Raw genomic sequence first — 16734 nt, 5'->3', positions numbered from 1 at the left:
AAAGAGGAAGGCCCTGATTCAGTAGCCCAACTACAGGACTTGGGCAACCCGGTTTTTAATATTAAAGCTCCACAAATGGTCTAATATACATCAAGTTGTCTACCTCTGGCCTGAGGTTTTAAATAAAAATCACAGTGCCACAAAAGGAAGTTTCTAGACATTCTTTGGGATTTCACTCTGTTCTATTCTAATAATCCAATTAGGTGAGTGAATCAGGAAGGAAAATTAAAGACTGGCTCTGTATACATTGACATAACTAGAAATTAGCATATATTTTCTGAAACGTAATATGGTCCAGTGTATCAAAATTGATAACTTGTGACTCAAAAAATATTAAATTACACTACTGAACTATCATTCATTAATTATATAATAATAATAATAATTAATAATAATAATAATAATGTGCATGCTCATGGAAGTCCATAGTGCAGGCTCTTTTATATTTAAAGTGTTGAACACATATGAACTATTATATTTACTTCTTTTAAAATTTATTATTGAAATGTAGTTGACATACAATGTTAATATTAGTTGCAGGTATACAGCATGATTCTACAATTCTATAACATAATGCTCACCTCAATAAGTGTAGTTACCATTAGTCACTATACAAAGTTATTACAATGTTTTTGATATTCTTTATGCTTACTATTTGTCTTCATGACTCATTTATTTTATAATTGGAAGTTTGTATGTCTTAATCTCCTTTACTTATCTCACCAGTTGCCCTACATACTTTCCCTCTGACAACCACCAGTTCTCCATATTTAAGAGTCTGTGTGTTTTTGATTCTTACATTCCACATATAAGTGAAATTACATGGTGTTTGTTTTTCTCTGACTTATTTTACTTAGCATAATACCTTCTAGATCCGTCCATTGCAGATAGCAAGATATCATTCTTTTTTTTTATGCTGAGTAATATGCTACTGTGTGTGTATATATATATATATATACCATGTCTTCTTTATTCATTCATCTATCAATGGACACTTAGGTTGCTTCCATATTTTGGCTACCATAAATAATGTTGCAATAAACATAGGAATGCATATATCTTTTGAATTAGTTTCTTTCATTTTCTTTGAGTAAATACACAGTAGTGGAATTATTGGATCATATGCTATTTGTGTTTTTAATTTTTTGAGGACCCTCCATATTGTTTTCTACAGTGGTTACACCAATTTACATTCCTACCAGTAGTTCCCAAGGGTTCTCTTTTCTCATCTACTCTTGTTATTTTTTGTCTTTTTTTTTTTTTTTTTTGGTCGTTTTTGATACTAGCCATTCTGACTGGTGGTGTACTTTTGATTTGTGTTTCTCTGATGATTAGTAATGAGCATCTTGTTATGTGTCTGTTGGCCATCTGTATGTCTTCTTTGGAAAAATCTCTATTCAGGTTCTCTGCCCATTTTTTAAAAAATCATATTGTTTTTTAGTGTTGAATTATGTAAGTTCTTTATAAGTTTTGGATATTAGCTCCTTATCAAATATATCACTTGGAAATATCTTTTCACATTCACTAGGTTGCCATTTTGTTTTGCTGATGGCTTTCTTTGTTGTGCAAAAGCTTTTTACTTTACTGTATCCCCAATCACTTATTTTTGCTTTTGTTTCCTTTGCCTAAATATGTTGCTAAGGCTGATGTTCGAGATATTACTGCCTATGCTTTCTTTTAGGAGATTTATGGCTTCAAGTCTCATATTTAAGTCTTTAATCCATTTTGAGTTTATTTTTGTGGATGATATACAAAAGTACTCTAGTTTTATTCTTTTCCATATAACTGTCCAGTTTTCCAAGCACTATTTATTAAAGAGATTTTTCCCCCCTCATTGTCCATTCTTGCCTTTTTTGTCATAGATTAAGTGACCATAGAAGTGTGAATTTATTTCTGGGCTCTCTATCTGGCTCCACTGATCTATGTTTCTGTTTTTGTGCCAGTATGATACTATTTTGATTACTGTATCTTTATAGTGTATCTGGCAATCTGGAATTGTGACACTTATGGCTTTGTTTCTCTTTTTCAATATTGCTTTGGCTATTCATTTTGTGTGTGTGTGTGATTCCTATACAAATTTTAGGATTATTTGTTCTATTTATGTGAAATATGTTACTAGTATTTTGATAGGGATTGCATCGAATCTGTGGATTGCTTTGGTCATTATGGACATTCGAAGATATTAATTCTTCCAATCAGTGAGCATGGTGCATCTTTCCATTCGTTTGTGTCATCTTCAGTTTCTTTCATCAGTGTTTTATAGTTTTCAGTGTATAGGTCTTTTACCTCCTTGATTAAGTTTTTTCATAGATTTTTGTTTTGTTTTGTTTTGTTTTGTTTGGTGCAATGGTATATGACATTGTTTTATATTTTTTATTTATTTTTTAAAGATTTCTTTATTTACTTGAGAGGGAGAGAGAACAAATGAGTGAGCAGGGGAAGGAGCAGAGGGAGAAAATATCCAAGCAGACTCCTGCTGAGCATGGAGCCCAATGTGGGTCTCGATCTCACAAGCCACAAGATCAGGACCTGAGCTGAATCCAACAGTCAGATGCTTAACCAACTGAGCCACCCAGGCACCCCGACATTGTTTTTTAAATCTTTCTTTCTTCTATTTTGTTATTTGTGTATAGAAACATAATGGGTTGGTGCATTTTAATTTTGTAGTTAGCCACTTACTGAATTTTTACATTATTTCTAATAATTATTAGTGGAGTCTCTACGTTTTTCTATGTATAATATGTTATCTGCAAATAGTGACATTTTAATTATTTCCTACCAATTTGGATGTATTTTATTTCTTTTATTTGTATGCTTGCTATGGCTAGGACTTCCAGTATTAGGTTGAATAGAAGTGGTAAGAGTGGACATTCTTGTTTTGTTCTTGATCTTAACATTGAATATGATGTTAGCTGTGAGTTTTTCATATTTGGCCTTTATTATATTGAGATATGTACCCTTTAAGTCCATTTTCTTGAGAGTTTTTATCATGAATGGATGTTGAATTTTGTCAAATGCTTTCTCTGCATCTGTTGACATAATCATGGTTTTTATGCTTTATTTTGTTGATGTGATGTATGACATAGATTTATTTGCAAATATCAAATCATTTTTTGCATCCCAAATGGAATAAATTTCATTTGATCATAGTTAATGGTCCTTTTAATGTATTGTTGAATTCAGTTTGCTACTATTTGGTTGAGGATTTTTGTATTTATGTTCGTCAGGGATATTGGCCTGTAGTTTTCTTTTTTGTAGAGTCTTTGTCTGGTTTTAATAGCAAGGTAATGCTGGTCTCATAGAATGATTTTGAGTTTTTCTTCTAAATTTTGGAATAGTTTGAGAGAAATAGATATTAATTGCTTTTCAAATGTTTAGTATAACTCAGCTCTGAAGTTATTTGCTCCTGGACTCTTTTATTGGAAGTTTTTAAAATTACTAATTCAGTCTTCTTACCAGTAATTGGTCTATTCAAATTTTCTGCTTCTTGATTTAGTGTGAGAAGGTGAGAAGGTTTTATGTTTCTAGAAATTTATTAATGTCTTATGTTTCTAGAAATTTATTAATTAAGATTCAGTTTGTTGGCATATAATTTTTTGTAGTAGTCTCATAATCCTTTGTATTTCTGCATTGTCAATTGTTACTTCTCTTTTATTTCTGTATTTGAGTCCTCTCACTCTCTCTCTCTCTCTCTCTTTTTTTTTTTTATGAGTCTGACTAAAGGTTTATGAATTTTGTTTATCTTTTCAAAGAACCAGTTCTTGGTCTCATTGATCTTTTCTATTTTTTTTTTTTTGTTCTATTTCATTTATTTCAACTCTGATCTTTATTATTTTTTTCCTTCTGCTAACTTTGGGCTTTGCTTGTTTTTCTTTTTCTAATTCCTTCAAGTATAAGGTTAGCTTGTTTATTTGAGATTTTTCTTCTTTCTTGAAGTAGACCTGTATTTCTACAAACTTCCCTCTTAGAGCTGCTTTTGCTACATTGCAAACATTTGGGGTAATTTCGTTTTCATTTTCATTTGTAGCCATGTATTTTTAAATTTCCTCTTTGATTTCTTCACTGACCTGTTGGTTGTTTAGAATCATGTTTTTTACCCTCCATGTGTTTATGTTTTACACTTTTTTTTTCTTGCAATTGATTTCTAGTTTTATACCGTTTTGGTCAGAAAAGATGTTTGATATTATTTTAATCATCTTATCTTTATTGAGACCTATTTTGTGGCCTACTGTGTCATTTATCCTGGAGAATATTCCATGTGCACTGAAAAAAATGTATATTATTTTATTTTTGGATCACATATTCTGTATATATCTGTTAAATTCATCAGGTCTAATGTAGGGTTCAGAGCCACCGCTTCCTTATTGACTTTCTATCTGGATTATCTATCCATTGATCTAAGTGGGGTCTTTAAGTCCCCCCACTATCATTGCATCATTGCCAATTTCTCCCTTAATATCTGTTAATATTATTTTATGTATTTAGGTGCTCCAATGTTAGGTACATAGGTATTTAGAATTGTTATACCTTCTTCTTGGATTTATCCCTTTATCATTATGTAATGCTTTTGTCTCATGTAACAGTCTTTGTTTTAAAGTCTCAACATTTGCTGCAACATGGACGGCATTGGAGGAGATAATGCTAAGTGAAATAAGTCAAGCAGAGAAAGACAATTATCATATGGTTTCTCTCATCTATGGAACATAAGAACTAGGAAGATCGGTAGGGGAAGAAAGGGATAAAGAAAGGGGGTAATCAGAAGGGGGAATGAAGCATGAGAGACTATGGACTCTGAGAAACAAACTGAGGGCTTCAGAGGGGAGGGGGATGGGGGAATGGGATAGGCCGGTGATGGGTAGTAAGGAGGGCACGTATTGCATGGTGCACTGGGTGTTATACACAATTAATGAATCATCGAACTTTACATCAAAAATAAATAAATAAATAAAAATTTTAAAAAAAAGTAAAGTCCATTTTGTCAGATATAAGTATTGATACCCTGGCTTTTATTCTTTATCCATCCCTTCACTTTCAGTCTGTATGTGTCTTTGGTTTTGAAGTCTCTTGTAGACAGCATACAAGCAGGTCTTGTTTTTTTCATCTTTTAGTCACTCTATGTGTTTTGATTGGAGCATTTAGTCCATTTACATTTAAAGTTATTGACAAGCATGTACTTATTGCTATTTTGTTCATTGTTTTCTGGTTCTTTTTGTAGTTCTCAGTTCTTTTCTTCTCTTGCTCTCTTGTGATTGATGATTTTCAGTTATAATTGGATTCCTTTGTCTTCATTTTTTATCTATATATTAGGATTTTGATATGTAATTACTGTATGGTTTTTATATAGCATCCTAAATATATAGCAGGCTACATTAAGTTGATGGTTGCTTAAGATTGAACACATTCTAAAAGTACTACAATTTTTATTCCTCCCTCCAACTTTAATATATATGATATAATATTTTGTATCTTTTTATTTTATGGGTCCATTAAATTATTTATTTAGGTATAATTGATCTTACCACTTTTGTCCTTTAACATTATTACTAGTTTTATGAGTGAGTGTGCTACCAGCTTTATTATATTTTGCTTTTACTAGTGAATTTTTTTCTTTCATATTTTTCTTCTAGTTATAATGATTTCTTTTCTGCTTAAAGAAGTCCTATTAAAGGAGCCTGAGTGGCTCAGTTGGTTAAGTGGCTGCGTTCAGCTCAGGTCATGATCCCAGGGTCCTGGGATAGAGTCCCATGTCAGACTCTGCTCAACAAGGAGCCTGCTTGCCTGCTTCTCCCTCTCCCTCTGCTTGCTGCTCTCCCTGCTTGTGCTCTCTCTCTCTCTCTCTCTCTGTCAAATAAATAAATAAAATCTTAAAAAAAAAAAAAAAGAAGTCCTATTAACATTTCCAGCAAGGCTGATTTTGTGGTGATAAACTCGGCTTTCATTTATCTGGGAAACTTTATCTCTCCTTCAATTCTGAATGACAGTTTTGCTGTGTAGGGTATTCTTGGTTGTAGGTTTTTTGTTTTGTTTCTTTTTCTTTTCAGTACTTTGGATATATCATGCCATTCCCTTCTGGGCAGCAAAGTGCTGAAAAAAACCTGCTGTTAGTCTTACAGGATTTCCCTTGTGTGCGACTAGTTGCTTTTTTCTTGCTGCTTTTAAGAATCTATCTTTATTTTTAAATTTTGAATTTTAGTGATTATGTGTCTTGGTGTGGACCTTTTTGGGTTCATCTTATTTTGGGCTTTCTGTACTTCCTGGACCTGGATATCTGTTTTCTTGCTCAGTTTAGGGAAGTTTTCAGGTATTATTTTTTTCAAATAAGTTTTCTGCACCTTTCTCTCTCTTTTCCTTTTGGAACCCCTATAATGTGAATGTTAATAGTATCTTGATGTTGTCCCAGAGATCTCCTAACCAATCCTCATTTTTGAAATTTCTTTTTTTTTTCTTTTTCCTGTTCAGCTTCAGTGTTTTTCAATACTTTGTCTTCCACATTGCTGATTCATTCTTCTGCATTTGCTAATTTGCTGTTGATTCCCTCTAGAGCATTTATTCATTTCAACTATTATAGTCTTCATCTCTGATTTTAAAAAAATATTTCCTATATTTTAGTTGAAGTTCTCACTGGGTTTTTCCATTCTTCTCTCAAGTCTGAAGAGAAACTTTATGATCATTACCTTGAACTTTTTTTAACAGGTAAAATGCTTACCTCCATTTTGTTTATCCCTTTTTTGAAGTTTTGTTTTGTTCTTTCTTTTGGAGCATATTCCTATGTCTCCTCATTTTTTTAAACTTTCTGTGTTTGTTTCTATGAATTAGATGGAATGGCTGCTTTTTCTAGTCTTGAAGAAGTGGCCTTGTATAGGAACATCTCCTGTGTAGACTGTGTGTGCCTGTCAGCTTTGGCTGGCTGGCTGTGGCTATAGCAGGTATGAGCTGGGGTTCTGTAGGCACTCTACACCAGGTCTTTCCTGGTGGGATGGCTAGAGTTGAAGTAGGCAAGTAGGCACAGGCTGGTGGTGGGAGGGGTGGTCCCAGGACACTCCACACAGAAAGTGCCCTGGTGGGACAGGTAGAGCTAAAGCAGGCACAGGCTGGAAGTGGGATATCCCAGGGCATTCCATGCAGGGTGCTCTTTGGTGGGGCTGCAGGGATTGAAGCAGTTGCAGGCTGGTGGCTCTGAGGAGCTCCACATAGGTCAGGTCCTGGTGGGACAACTGGAGCTGAAGTGGGTGCAAGCTGGGAGGTCCCAGGGTGCTCCATGAAGGAAGTGCCCTAACAAGTCACTTGGTGTGGAAGTGGGTGTGGGACTGGCATGTCTTGTGGTGCTCTGCTCCTATGAAACCTTGGTGAGAGAGCTGTTGCTGTAGTTGGCACTGTCTGGATGTCCGTGTGTGTGCTGTGCTGGGGCTGCCTTGGTGGGATGATTGGAGCTTGGTCAGTTTGGGGGAGACACTTTGAGGGGATAACTGGTGTGACCTAGGGGTCAAGTTCTCTCTAAGGCAGCCAACTGGGTAGGGTGGCAAAACCTTGCTCCTATCTGTGCTATCAAGTTGGGGGTAGAAGAAGGACATAAATAGTGTTGCTTGCCAGCCCCTCCAACCACAGAGGGCATTCCCACAGTTTCTCTAGGGCTTTTTTCTTTATATTTTAGTTGTTCTTTTAAACCTTGGCTTTTTTTTTTTTTTTCCCGTGTCCTAGTGTGGCTGGGGCTGGAATGGTCAGACCATCTAGGGCACTTGGACCCTGCTCCCATTTGTGCTATCAAGGAGAATATGGAATATAAGCATTCACCAGCCCCTCTGACCCTATAGAGTGTTCCATAGGTCCCCCACTGTTTGGCATACACTCACGGATTGATTCCTTTAAATTGTAGTTGCCTTTTAAACCATGGCTTTTTTTCTGTGCCTCAGAGTGGATGAATCTGTTCCTGATTCCTCAGTACTATTCTTCCCCATTGCAGTTCACGGCATTGGTTGTGGGGTACTTGTGGCTACTGCGTCTCCACCTCTGACCATTCTCTGTGTGATCCCTCTATTTTGTGTTGTGCAGAAACTGTTCAATCAGCCCTCAGTTCTTCAGGAAGAATTGCTCTATGTGGAGGTATAGATTTGGTGTGTCTATGGGGGGAAAGTGAGTTCAGGGTCTTCCTATATCACCATTTTGGACCCTCTTCTGAACATCTTATATTTACTTTTTTTTAATATAATTTTTTTATTTTTTTGATGTAAAGTTTGATGATTAATTAGTTGCGTATAACACTCAGTGCACCATGCAATACGTGCCCTCCTTACTACCCATCACCAGCCTATCCCATTCCCCCACCCTCTCCCCTCTGAAGCCCTCAGTTTTTTTTGAGGGAAAAATGTTTATAGACAGGAACATTGGGATGGCTTATTAGGTACTTTACCAAAATGTTATCAGTATTTTCTTGAGCAATGTGATTCTTGAATTTAAACTTTGTTTTATGTCTCCACATTTATTTTTTCCCAATTTTCTAAAAGATAACATCACTTTTATAATCAGAAAAAGATTTTTTAAAAATTAGAAAATTGGGAGTTTTACTGAAAATCTTGTGTGATAAAACTAGTAACATAGAATATAGAGGAGGATAATAAGTGCTGTATAAATTATTCATCTATATGGAGAAATTAAAAAGACTTCATGAGTTCTTTAGTTTCTATTTTTTCAGGGACACTGGACTTTGAGAACAATGGGAATTTTTGACAGAAGCATTGACAGCATGATAGCCACTGTTATTTAACCTCATGTTTTCTAAGCCATTTGTATAGATTACCTCAAACATATTGTGATAGGCTATGTAATTATCATCCCTCCAAAAAAGTCCATGCTCAAATCCCCAGCATCTGTGAATGTTATTTACACATGGCAAAAGGGACTTTGCAAATGTGGTTTAGAATCTTGAGATGTAGAAATTATTCTGGTTTATACTGCAGGACCAATGCAATCACAAATATCCTTATGAGAGAAAGGCAAGAGAATCAGAATCAGGAAAGTAGTGAAAGTGGAAGCAGAGTCAGTGAAGGAGACATTACAACAGTATTCTTCTGTCTTTGAAGATAGAGGAAGAGGCCATAAGTCAAGCAGTGCAGGTAGGTTCTAGACACTGGCAAAAGCAAGGAAATGGATTATCCCCTACAGTCTTCAGAAAAAAACAGCCTTGCTGACATATAAACTTTAGCCTAATGAGATTGAGTTGGGGCTTTTGACATCCAGAAATAGTAAGTTTGTATTTTAAACTAAAAGTTTAATGTAGTTTGGTAAAGCAGCAATAGAAAACAAAGCTACTCAATTTCTTTTTATTTCCATGAGCTTAAAAATCCATTTGAAATAATCCAATTCATACTTATCTTGTATAAAATCCAGTTAAACTCAACTTACATATAAATATGTTAATTTTTATAACATTTTTTTCAGGATGTCACATTTACATACTGCCTCCAAGAAGTAGTTATGAAAACTTTCAGTACCACCTGAGTTTTTATAAGTCCATTTGTGAAAAACATTTTTCTGTGGCAGATTTACCTAATGTGGTGTGACTTTACAAGACCTTTCTAATAACCATAAAAGAGTTGACTATGAATCTGACATCATTAGAAAGTTCTGTATGTAGAGAACTAGGAATTTTTGTTTGTAGATGTACTAATATTACAACAACATAATGTGAATATTTTCTCAGAATTTTAGCTGGGAAAATTCGGATCTTGATATTTTTTCTCTCTCTTTTTTTAAAAGACAGATTTATTTATTTATTTATTTATTCATTCATTTATATATTTAATTTATTTTGAGAGAGAGAGTGAGCTGGGGAAGGGAAGAGAGAGCATCTCAAGCAGACTTCCCGCTGAGTGTGAAGTTGGAACTCATGATCCTGAGATCATGACCTGAGCCCAAATCAAGAGTTGGACGCTTAAATGACTGAGCCACCCAGGTGTCCCCTTAATATTATTTTCTTAGATAAAAATCACACCCTATCTATATTCCTCATGAGATTCTAAGGATTTTAGAAGTGAGGACATAAACTTTCTCTGCAGAGCTGCCTTTTACATCAGATAGCCAACCTGGGACTTGCATGTAGATGTGTTCTACAGTATTAAGTGGGAAATGGGAATTATATCTCCATGGTGTAGGGTTACTCCTACATCATTAAAACTTTCTTGTCTTTAACTATATAATTAAAACCTATAAGCAATTTCTGGAACAACTGAAACAATAAATCCACAGACGTCAATTTTTATGTGTTGGAGAGGAAGAATGAGGTTCCTACTTGGAAATCTATGGAAGACTGAATAATATCACTGGTAGGGGGAAAGACATGTTTTGGAGAATCAGGGCCTGTTCATATAATGGACAAAACAGTTGAGCCAGCCTCCCACAAATTATAGAGTATATGTACTATTGAATGTAATTTTTACTTAGAAACTAGTGAATTAAATAGTCTAAATATAAACACATCTTATATATGGTTATAAAGGTATAGTTTAAAAATAACAGTTTATACTTAAATTTCTTATTTCATAGGGTCATTTTCCTTAAAAATGATTTTTTTAGTCAAAATACATTCATCTCTTCATGTCATGGCCTTTATCTCCTCTTTTTGAAAGATCGTATATATATGAATATATATGTATATAATATATATGGCATATAAATATGGTGCATAATATAACATACACACACATATATATCATTTAAAGTTATATATATGTAACCAAATAATTCCAAATACAGTCTTAGCTTATTATTGAAAATGAGATTAGCATAAAGAAGTATACATTAAGAAAAAAAAATGTCTGCTAAATTGGCTTTTCCTCCCCTGTAGGCTGACCCTGTCGCATATTTGATAAACCATGGTTACCATGAATTTAATGAATTTTCTTCTAGCAAGCTAACATCCCTTTGTTTAAAATTATTCACTGCTTTTATTTGTGAGTGGCTGCTGATCATAGTTTTGATACAGCAAAAAAATTGTGTGTTATCCCTACATCCTTTTCTGATTTTTGAAATGAACTACTAGTTCTATCACTTACACAATTTGATAAATAGCTGTTGAATGTATTTTTTTAAAGCCATTTCTTGCATTATCTTGGCAATGTCTATTAAATGGCTGATCAACGTCTGTTGGATAGAAAACATAAATTCTTTATAGGAAAATAATTGAACCCTGAGATAGAAGAACATAAATATAAAATACATTGCCTTTAATTCCTTTTCCCATTTCCAAAGTTCACAATCTGCTGGGAGATATTTGTTAGAATGATGTATGTGTTTAATTTCATCCAAACAAGCAGTAGAAAAAGTTTGAGATCTTAAGCATACTTTGTTTATTACAACTCTACAAATTAGTTGTGATCTATAGTTTCACTCTTTTTTAGAGAAATAGAAGTTTGTCTTTTTTATTCTTTGATTTACATTATTGATCTGGGACCATCTTAATTCTCATGTAACTACATACATCTTCATTATGTCACAGGAAGCACTGAGCACCTTGCTTCTCTATTGCTTTGGCAATTTCATCAACCTTTTGTATTGTGCACTTCAAGTCAGGCAGCAACTGGAGAGCAATGTGGAGAATAACAAGGGCCTCTCAGGGCTGTAAAACCTCTTCTCTTGAGTACCATTGCTACATTTGTTCCATGAGAAGGAATTTATGAATACTACTGTTGTATTTTTATGACTCCATAAGCTAGCTTTAAGGCTTGGACTAAATAATTTACACCACTTCTGTTTTGCTAAATCCCTAGTCCTGCCACATTTTATTTTTTCCTTTTTGCTTATAGCTAACCAAACAAGTTTCACATCAGTTATAAGCATTTTCCAGACACTTCTTGTGATAGGTTATTCATTTGCTTAAGGAGATGACAAAATTCTTACATGAAGTTTCCAAAATATTGGCATTCTATCTGTGGCAGGGACAACTACTAATGCAAAAGCAAATCATGATCCCGTTCCACACTGTAGTTATTGTTCAAAATCGACAGCCTGACCCATACCAACATTTCCTAACAACAAAAGGTGAACATAAGAAATGCTTATTTCCAGACAAGGCAATTAAGACTGGATATTACTTCACCACCTTCTCTCTTCTTGGTTTTGCTGACTGGATGGCAGTAGACAACCTTGAAAGCCACACATTGAGGAAGTCAGTGACTCTGTCAGCCTTGTTTCTGAATGCTTGGCTCCTGTCAAATTCTCTGTCCTTTCTCCTCCTTGCCACAGATTAGGAACAACTACTTTGGTGTTTGTGTAATCGAGTAGCAAATTTCAACTGTGGTAAGCCACACGTGTTTCTAGTGTTTATCTTATTTAATGATACATAGATTATTACCATCATCAATACTACATCAATTTATTTTTTGTTACATAGGCATTTTATTCATGTTAGGTACTAATCTCCAACTTTTAATGTGGTAAGAAAAATATAGAAATTTTCATTATTTTGGGATCCAATATTTCTGAATTATGACACATTCAGTATTGTCTTGATTGAAATTTACCTTTGTAATTTCAATGAATGAATAAATAAGTAAAATAACTAGCTAAAAAAAGTTTTAAGAAAACCCTGCAGGTATACATTTAACATAACCAAAAATACAGAACATTTGGAGAAATGTAGCTATGTATGATACAGATTAACGAACTGAAAATCAAAGACAGAGAGGCCTGGGTTTGATCTCAAGGTCTGCCTTTTTTTTTTCCTTTAACAACTATATACATTTCTCAGTGCTCATCAAGATAAGTGTACTCTTAATCCTCTTCACCTATTTCACCCATCCCTCCACCCACCTTCCCTCTGGTAACCACCAGTTTATTCTCTGTATTTAAGAGTCTATTTGTCTCTTTTTGCTTTGGCCATTTGTTTTGTTCTTGAAATCCACATATGAATGAAGTCATACAGCATTTGTCTTTCTCTGACATTTCACTTAGCATTATACCCTCTAGGCTCATTCATATTGTTGTAAATGGCAAGATTTCATTCTTTTCTATGGCTGAGTAATGTGTGTGTGTGTGTGTGTGTGTGTGTGTGTGTGTGTGTGTGTACTACAACTTCTATATTCATTCATCTGTATATAGACGTTTGGCTTACTTCCATATATTGGCCATTGTAAATAATGCTGCAGTAAACACAGGGGTACATATATCTTCTTGAATTATTGTTTTCCTTTTCTTTGGGTAAATACCCAGTAGTGGAATTACTGGATCATATGGTAATTCTATTTTTAAGTTTTTGAAAAACCTTCGTACCATTTGCCACAGTGGCTGCATCAATTTGCCTTCCCACCAACACAAAGATTCTTTTCTCTGTATCGTTACCAATACTTGTTATTTCTTGTGTTTTTGATTTTAGCCATTCTGACAGGTATAAAGTGATATCTCATGGTGGTTTTGATCTACATTTCCCTGATGATTAGTAATGTTGAGCATCTTTTCATGTGTCTATTGGCCATCTGTATATCTTCTTTGGAGAAATGTCTATTCATGTCTTCTGCCCATTTTTAATTGGATGATGATAATTATTAATATTATTATTATTTTTTGATGTTGAGTTATATAACTTCTTTATATTTTTTGGATATTAGCCCCTTAATGGATATATCATCTGTAAACATCTTCTCCCATTCAGTAGGTTGCTTTTTTATTTTATTGATAGTTTTCTTCACTGTCTGAGGTCTGCCATCTAACTGAATGATTTTGTTTAGGTCATTTAATTTCCATACTTTATTATTTGAAAAATTAATATGTCAATTATAGTTACCTTAAAGTGTTACTTTGCATTGACAGAGATCACTGCTACAACTAAAGGGCCTCAGGTAGTTCTGAGCTCATTATACTGAAGAAATTTTGGGTGTTGTTGAGGAGATAGTCAATAGGAAATGGAGGTATAGAATAACTCACTCATGAAGTGGAAAGGGATAATCAACAGCATATTATAGGAAGGGAGGGAGTTCAGGGAAACTTCACCACCTATGTAAGTAGATTGCTTCACTTCCTGTGGAGTCCATGGTGAAGCTCAATGAGTATTTCCCCACTTCCATTGCTGTGTAACTCAGACCTATCATTCTCTGCTATTAGAGACAATATAAGGCTACTTGGTTTACTTATGAGAGCTTATGGTTTGAGAACCATTTCACAAGAAAAGTCACCATCAGTGTGCTCTGCAGATGATAAAATCTTATTGGAAGATGGCAAGGGCAAGTCTGAACAATGAGAGAATTTGAACTGTTTATCATTGGAAGAATGGTAAAGTTTCCATTACCCTCAGAGTGTGTGAATAATCACTGTTGGGTTTTAGCCAATGGCTGTATGGCTAGGCAAGTAGAGCCTAGATAAGTACAAAATAAAAACTCTCCTATATGGGATGATTATGGAAAACTGAGAATTTTGAAGAATTAGAATGAGTTATGTGAAGCCCACCGAAAATCTCAGTTGTCAACTCAAAGGCAATTAGAATGCTGAAAACAAAAATAAAGGGAATTAAACATTAAAAAAAAAAAAAAGAATGATGAGACAAATGCTTAGGTCTTCCTACCTGACTTGCTGTTGTGCTAAGAGACAAAACAGTCTTTTTGCACTCAATGAAATAGTAAACAAAACAAAGCAAACAAAAACCCAACAAAAAGCTACACCTACCATCATCAAGAAAAGAATTTATTGAAAATCTTCTTGAGTTGAACTTCCTGAGGGTGAGACCAATACAGAGTAGGTGATTGGATTATTTTGAATTTTTATCAGCAGTCTCCAGAACTACAGTCAGATGCTAACAGGTATTATTCTCTTCTATTCTATGCATTGCTTGTTATATAACATAGACAATTTCAGCTACCACAATTAAAGGTATGAAACAAATTCTCAAATTGACTATCCAGGCCACCTGGATATATTTCTTCTGATTATGATACATACTTTGCTGTACAGAAATGGTCAAGGAACTGATATTTAATGGAAATAACATATTTATTGTCATTCTCAGAACACTGATCTTTTTGAAAATTAGAACTGGTAATTTAGGGGGTGCGTGGGTGGCTCAGTTGGTTAAGCGTCTCCTTTCTGCACAGGGTCCTGAGATTGAGCCCCACTTTGGGCTTCCCTGCTCAGTGGGGGGTTTGCTTCTCCCTCGCCCTTTGCCCCTCCTCCCTGCTCCTGCTCTCTCTTTCTCAAATAAATAACATCTTTTAAAAAAAGAATTGGAAATTTAGATACTTGATACTTAAATCAGTTAATGAAAACGATTTTAAGGTTGTCTTAGTAGACTAAATAAATTTGTTTTTTTTTTTTTTAAGATTTTATTTATTTATTCGACAGATATAGAGACAGCCAGTGAGAGAGGGAACACAAGCAGGGGAGTGGGAGAGGAAGAAGCAGGCTCCTAGCGGAGGAGCCTGATGTGGGGATCGATCCCAGAACGCCGGGATCACGCTCTGAGCCGAAGGCAGACGCTTAACCGCTGTGCCACCCAGGCGCCCCCTAAATAAATTTGTAAAGACAATATGAAATTAAATAGGCATAGATTATATTGCAAAAGTTTCTGGGATTGGTACAAGAGGATGTGAAAGAATACATTTATACTATTGTACATCTTTCCTATTTCACAAAATTTCTAATTTTACTTGGTCTTGTGGTCCCAGGCCCAGTTTTAGATTTATATGTATCCAAAGAAGAGCATACCAATGGCCAAGACATTTTAATAAGGCACACTTCTAAAGAGGCTTTGGGGTGGGTGATGCCATGGCACATGTAGCAGAATCAGAATTATCAAAAAACATTCTATTAACAAGCAGCAGAGAAAGAATATTCTAATTATTTACCTGAAAAATATCATGACCTCTAGTTGTGTGGGTCCAAAGATTAGCATAGTAATGGTATTATCATTTCCAGTGCTGTTGACATATTGTCCACCTGCCATTTAGACATTTAAACTATGGAGGGAAAAATATAGGAGGTTGGCCTGGGAGGTACAAACTGAAAAAAAAAAAGTTTATTCTTATGCCCTTTCTCCACTCAGCTCACAGAACACAGACAGACAATTATACCCCTGGTAAGTGATTAGAGAGTTTCACTCTGAAGAAACTGAATAGACCAATAGAAAAAGGCATGTGGTCTTTTAGAGCACTGATTATACCCTAATGCAAAGGAAAGATCACTGACAAACCACTACAGACTAATGTTTATGAGTAGACAGATCCAAAGAATAAGCACAGTTTCCCATCCACCTATAAATGATTTATTATTAAATTTGAGAATCTATGGATCATTAGATAAAAATTAACTAAAAATCATCAAGTAGTGATAATGGGGGGGTAGAGGAAATGAGGAAGAGATAATTTTCAATATAAGCCTTTTAGTTACACTTGATTTTAAAACTACATAAATTAATTTAATTTAAATTCTAAATGAAATTTATATGGGCGGGAGGGGTAAAGCAGGGAGAAAATGCCACAGGTATTACAACTTGATTGAGATGTTTCTCAAAAACAAAAACAAATCAAAAAAAAAAAAACCTAATGAATATCCATGCATGATTATTTATGGTTTATATGTACTCCCACATTTTAATATTAGCTATATATGTAAATCTGTATGTGAACAGTTTGAAAATGCAATCTCAATCTTTTTATAATTTAGAATTTTATTTTGCTGCTATTCACTACAATACATAAGTTATACTTTATTAACAGATGAATTTTCTCTAATAGCAATTGAATTTATAGCACGGTA

The sequence above is a fragment of the Ursus arctos genome, unplaced genomic scaffold (genome assembly GCF_023065955.2).
Source record: "Ursus arctos isolate Adak ecotype North America unplaced genomic scaffold, UrsArc2.0 scaffold_11, whole genome shotgun sequence".
NCBI classification, from domain to species: domain Eukaryota; kingdom Metazoa; phylum Chordata; class Mammalia; order Carnivora; family Ursidae; genus Ursus; species Ursus arctos.
This window is presented reverse-complemented; position numbering follows the sequence as displayed.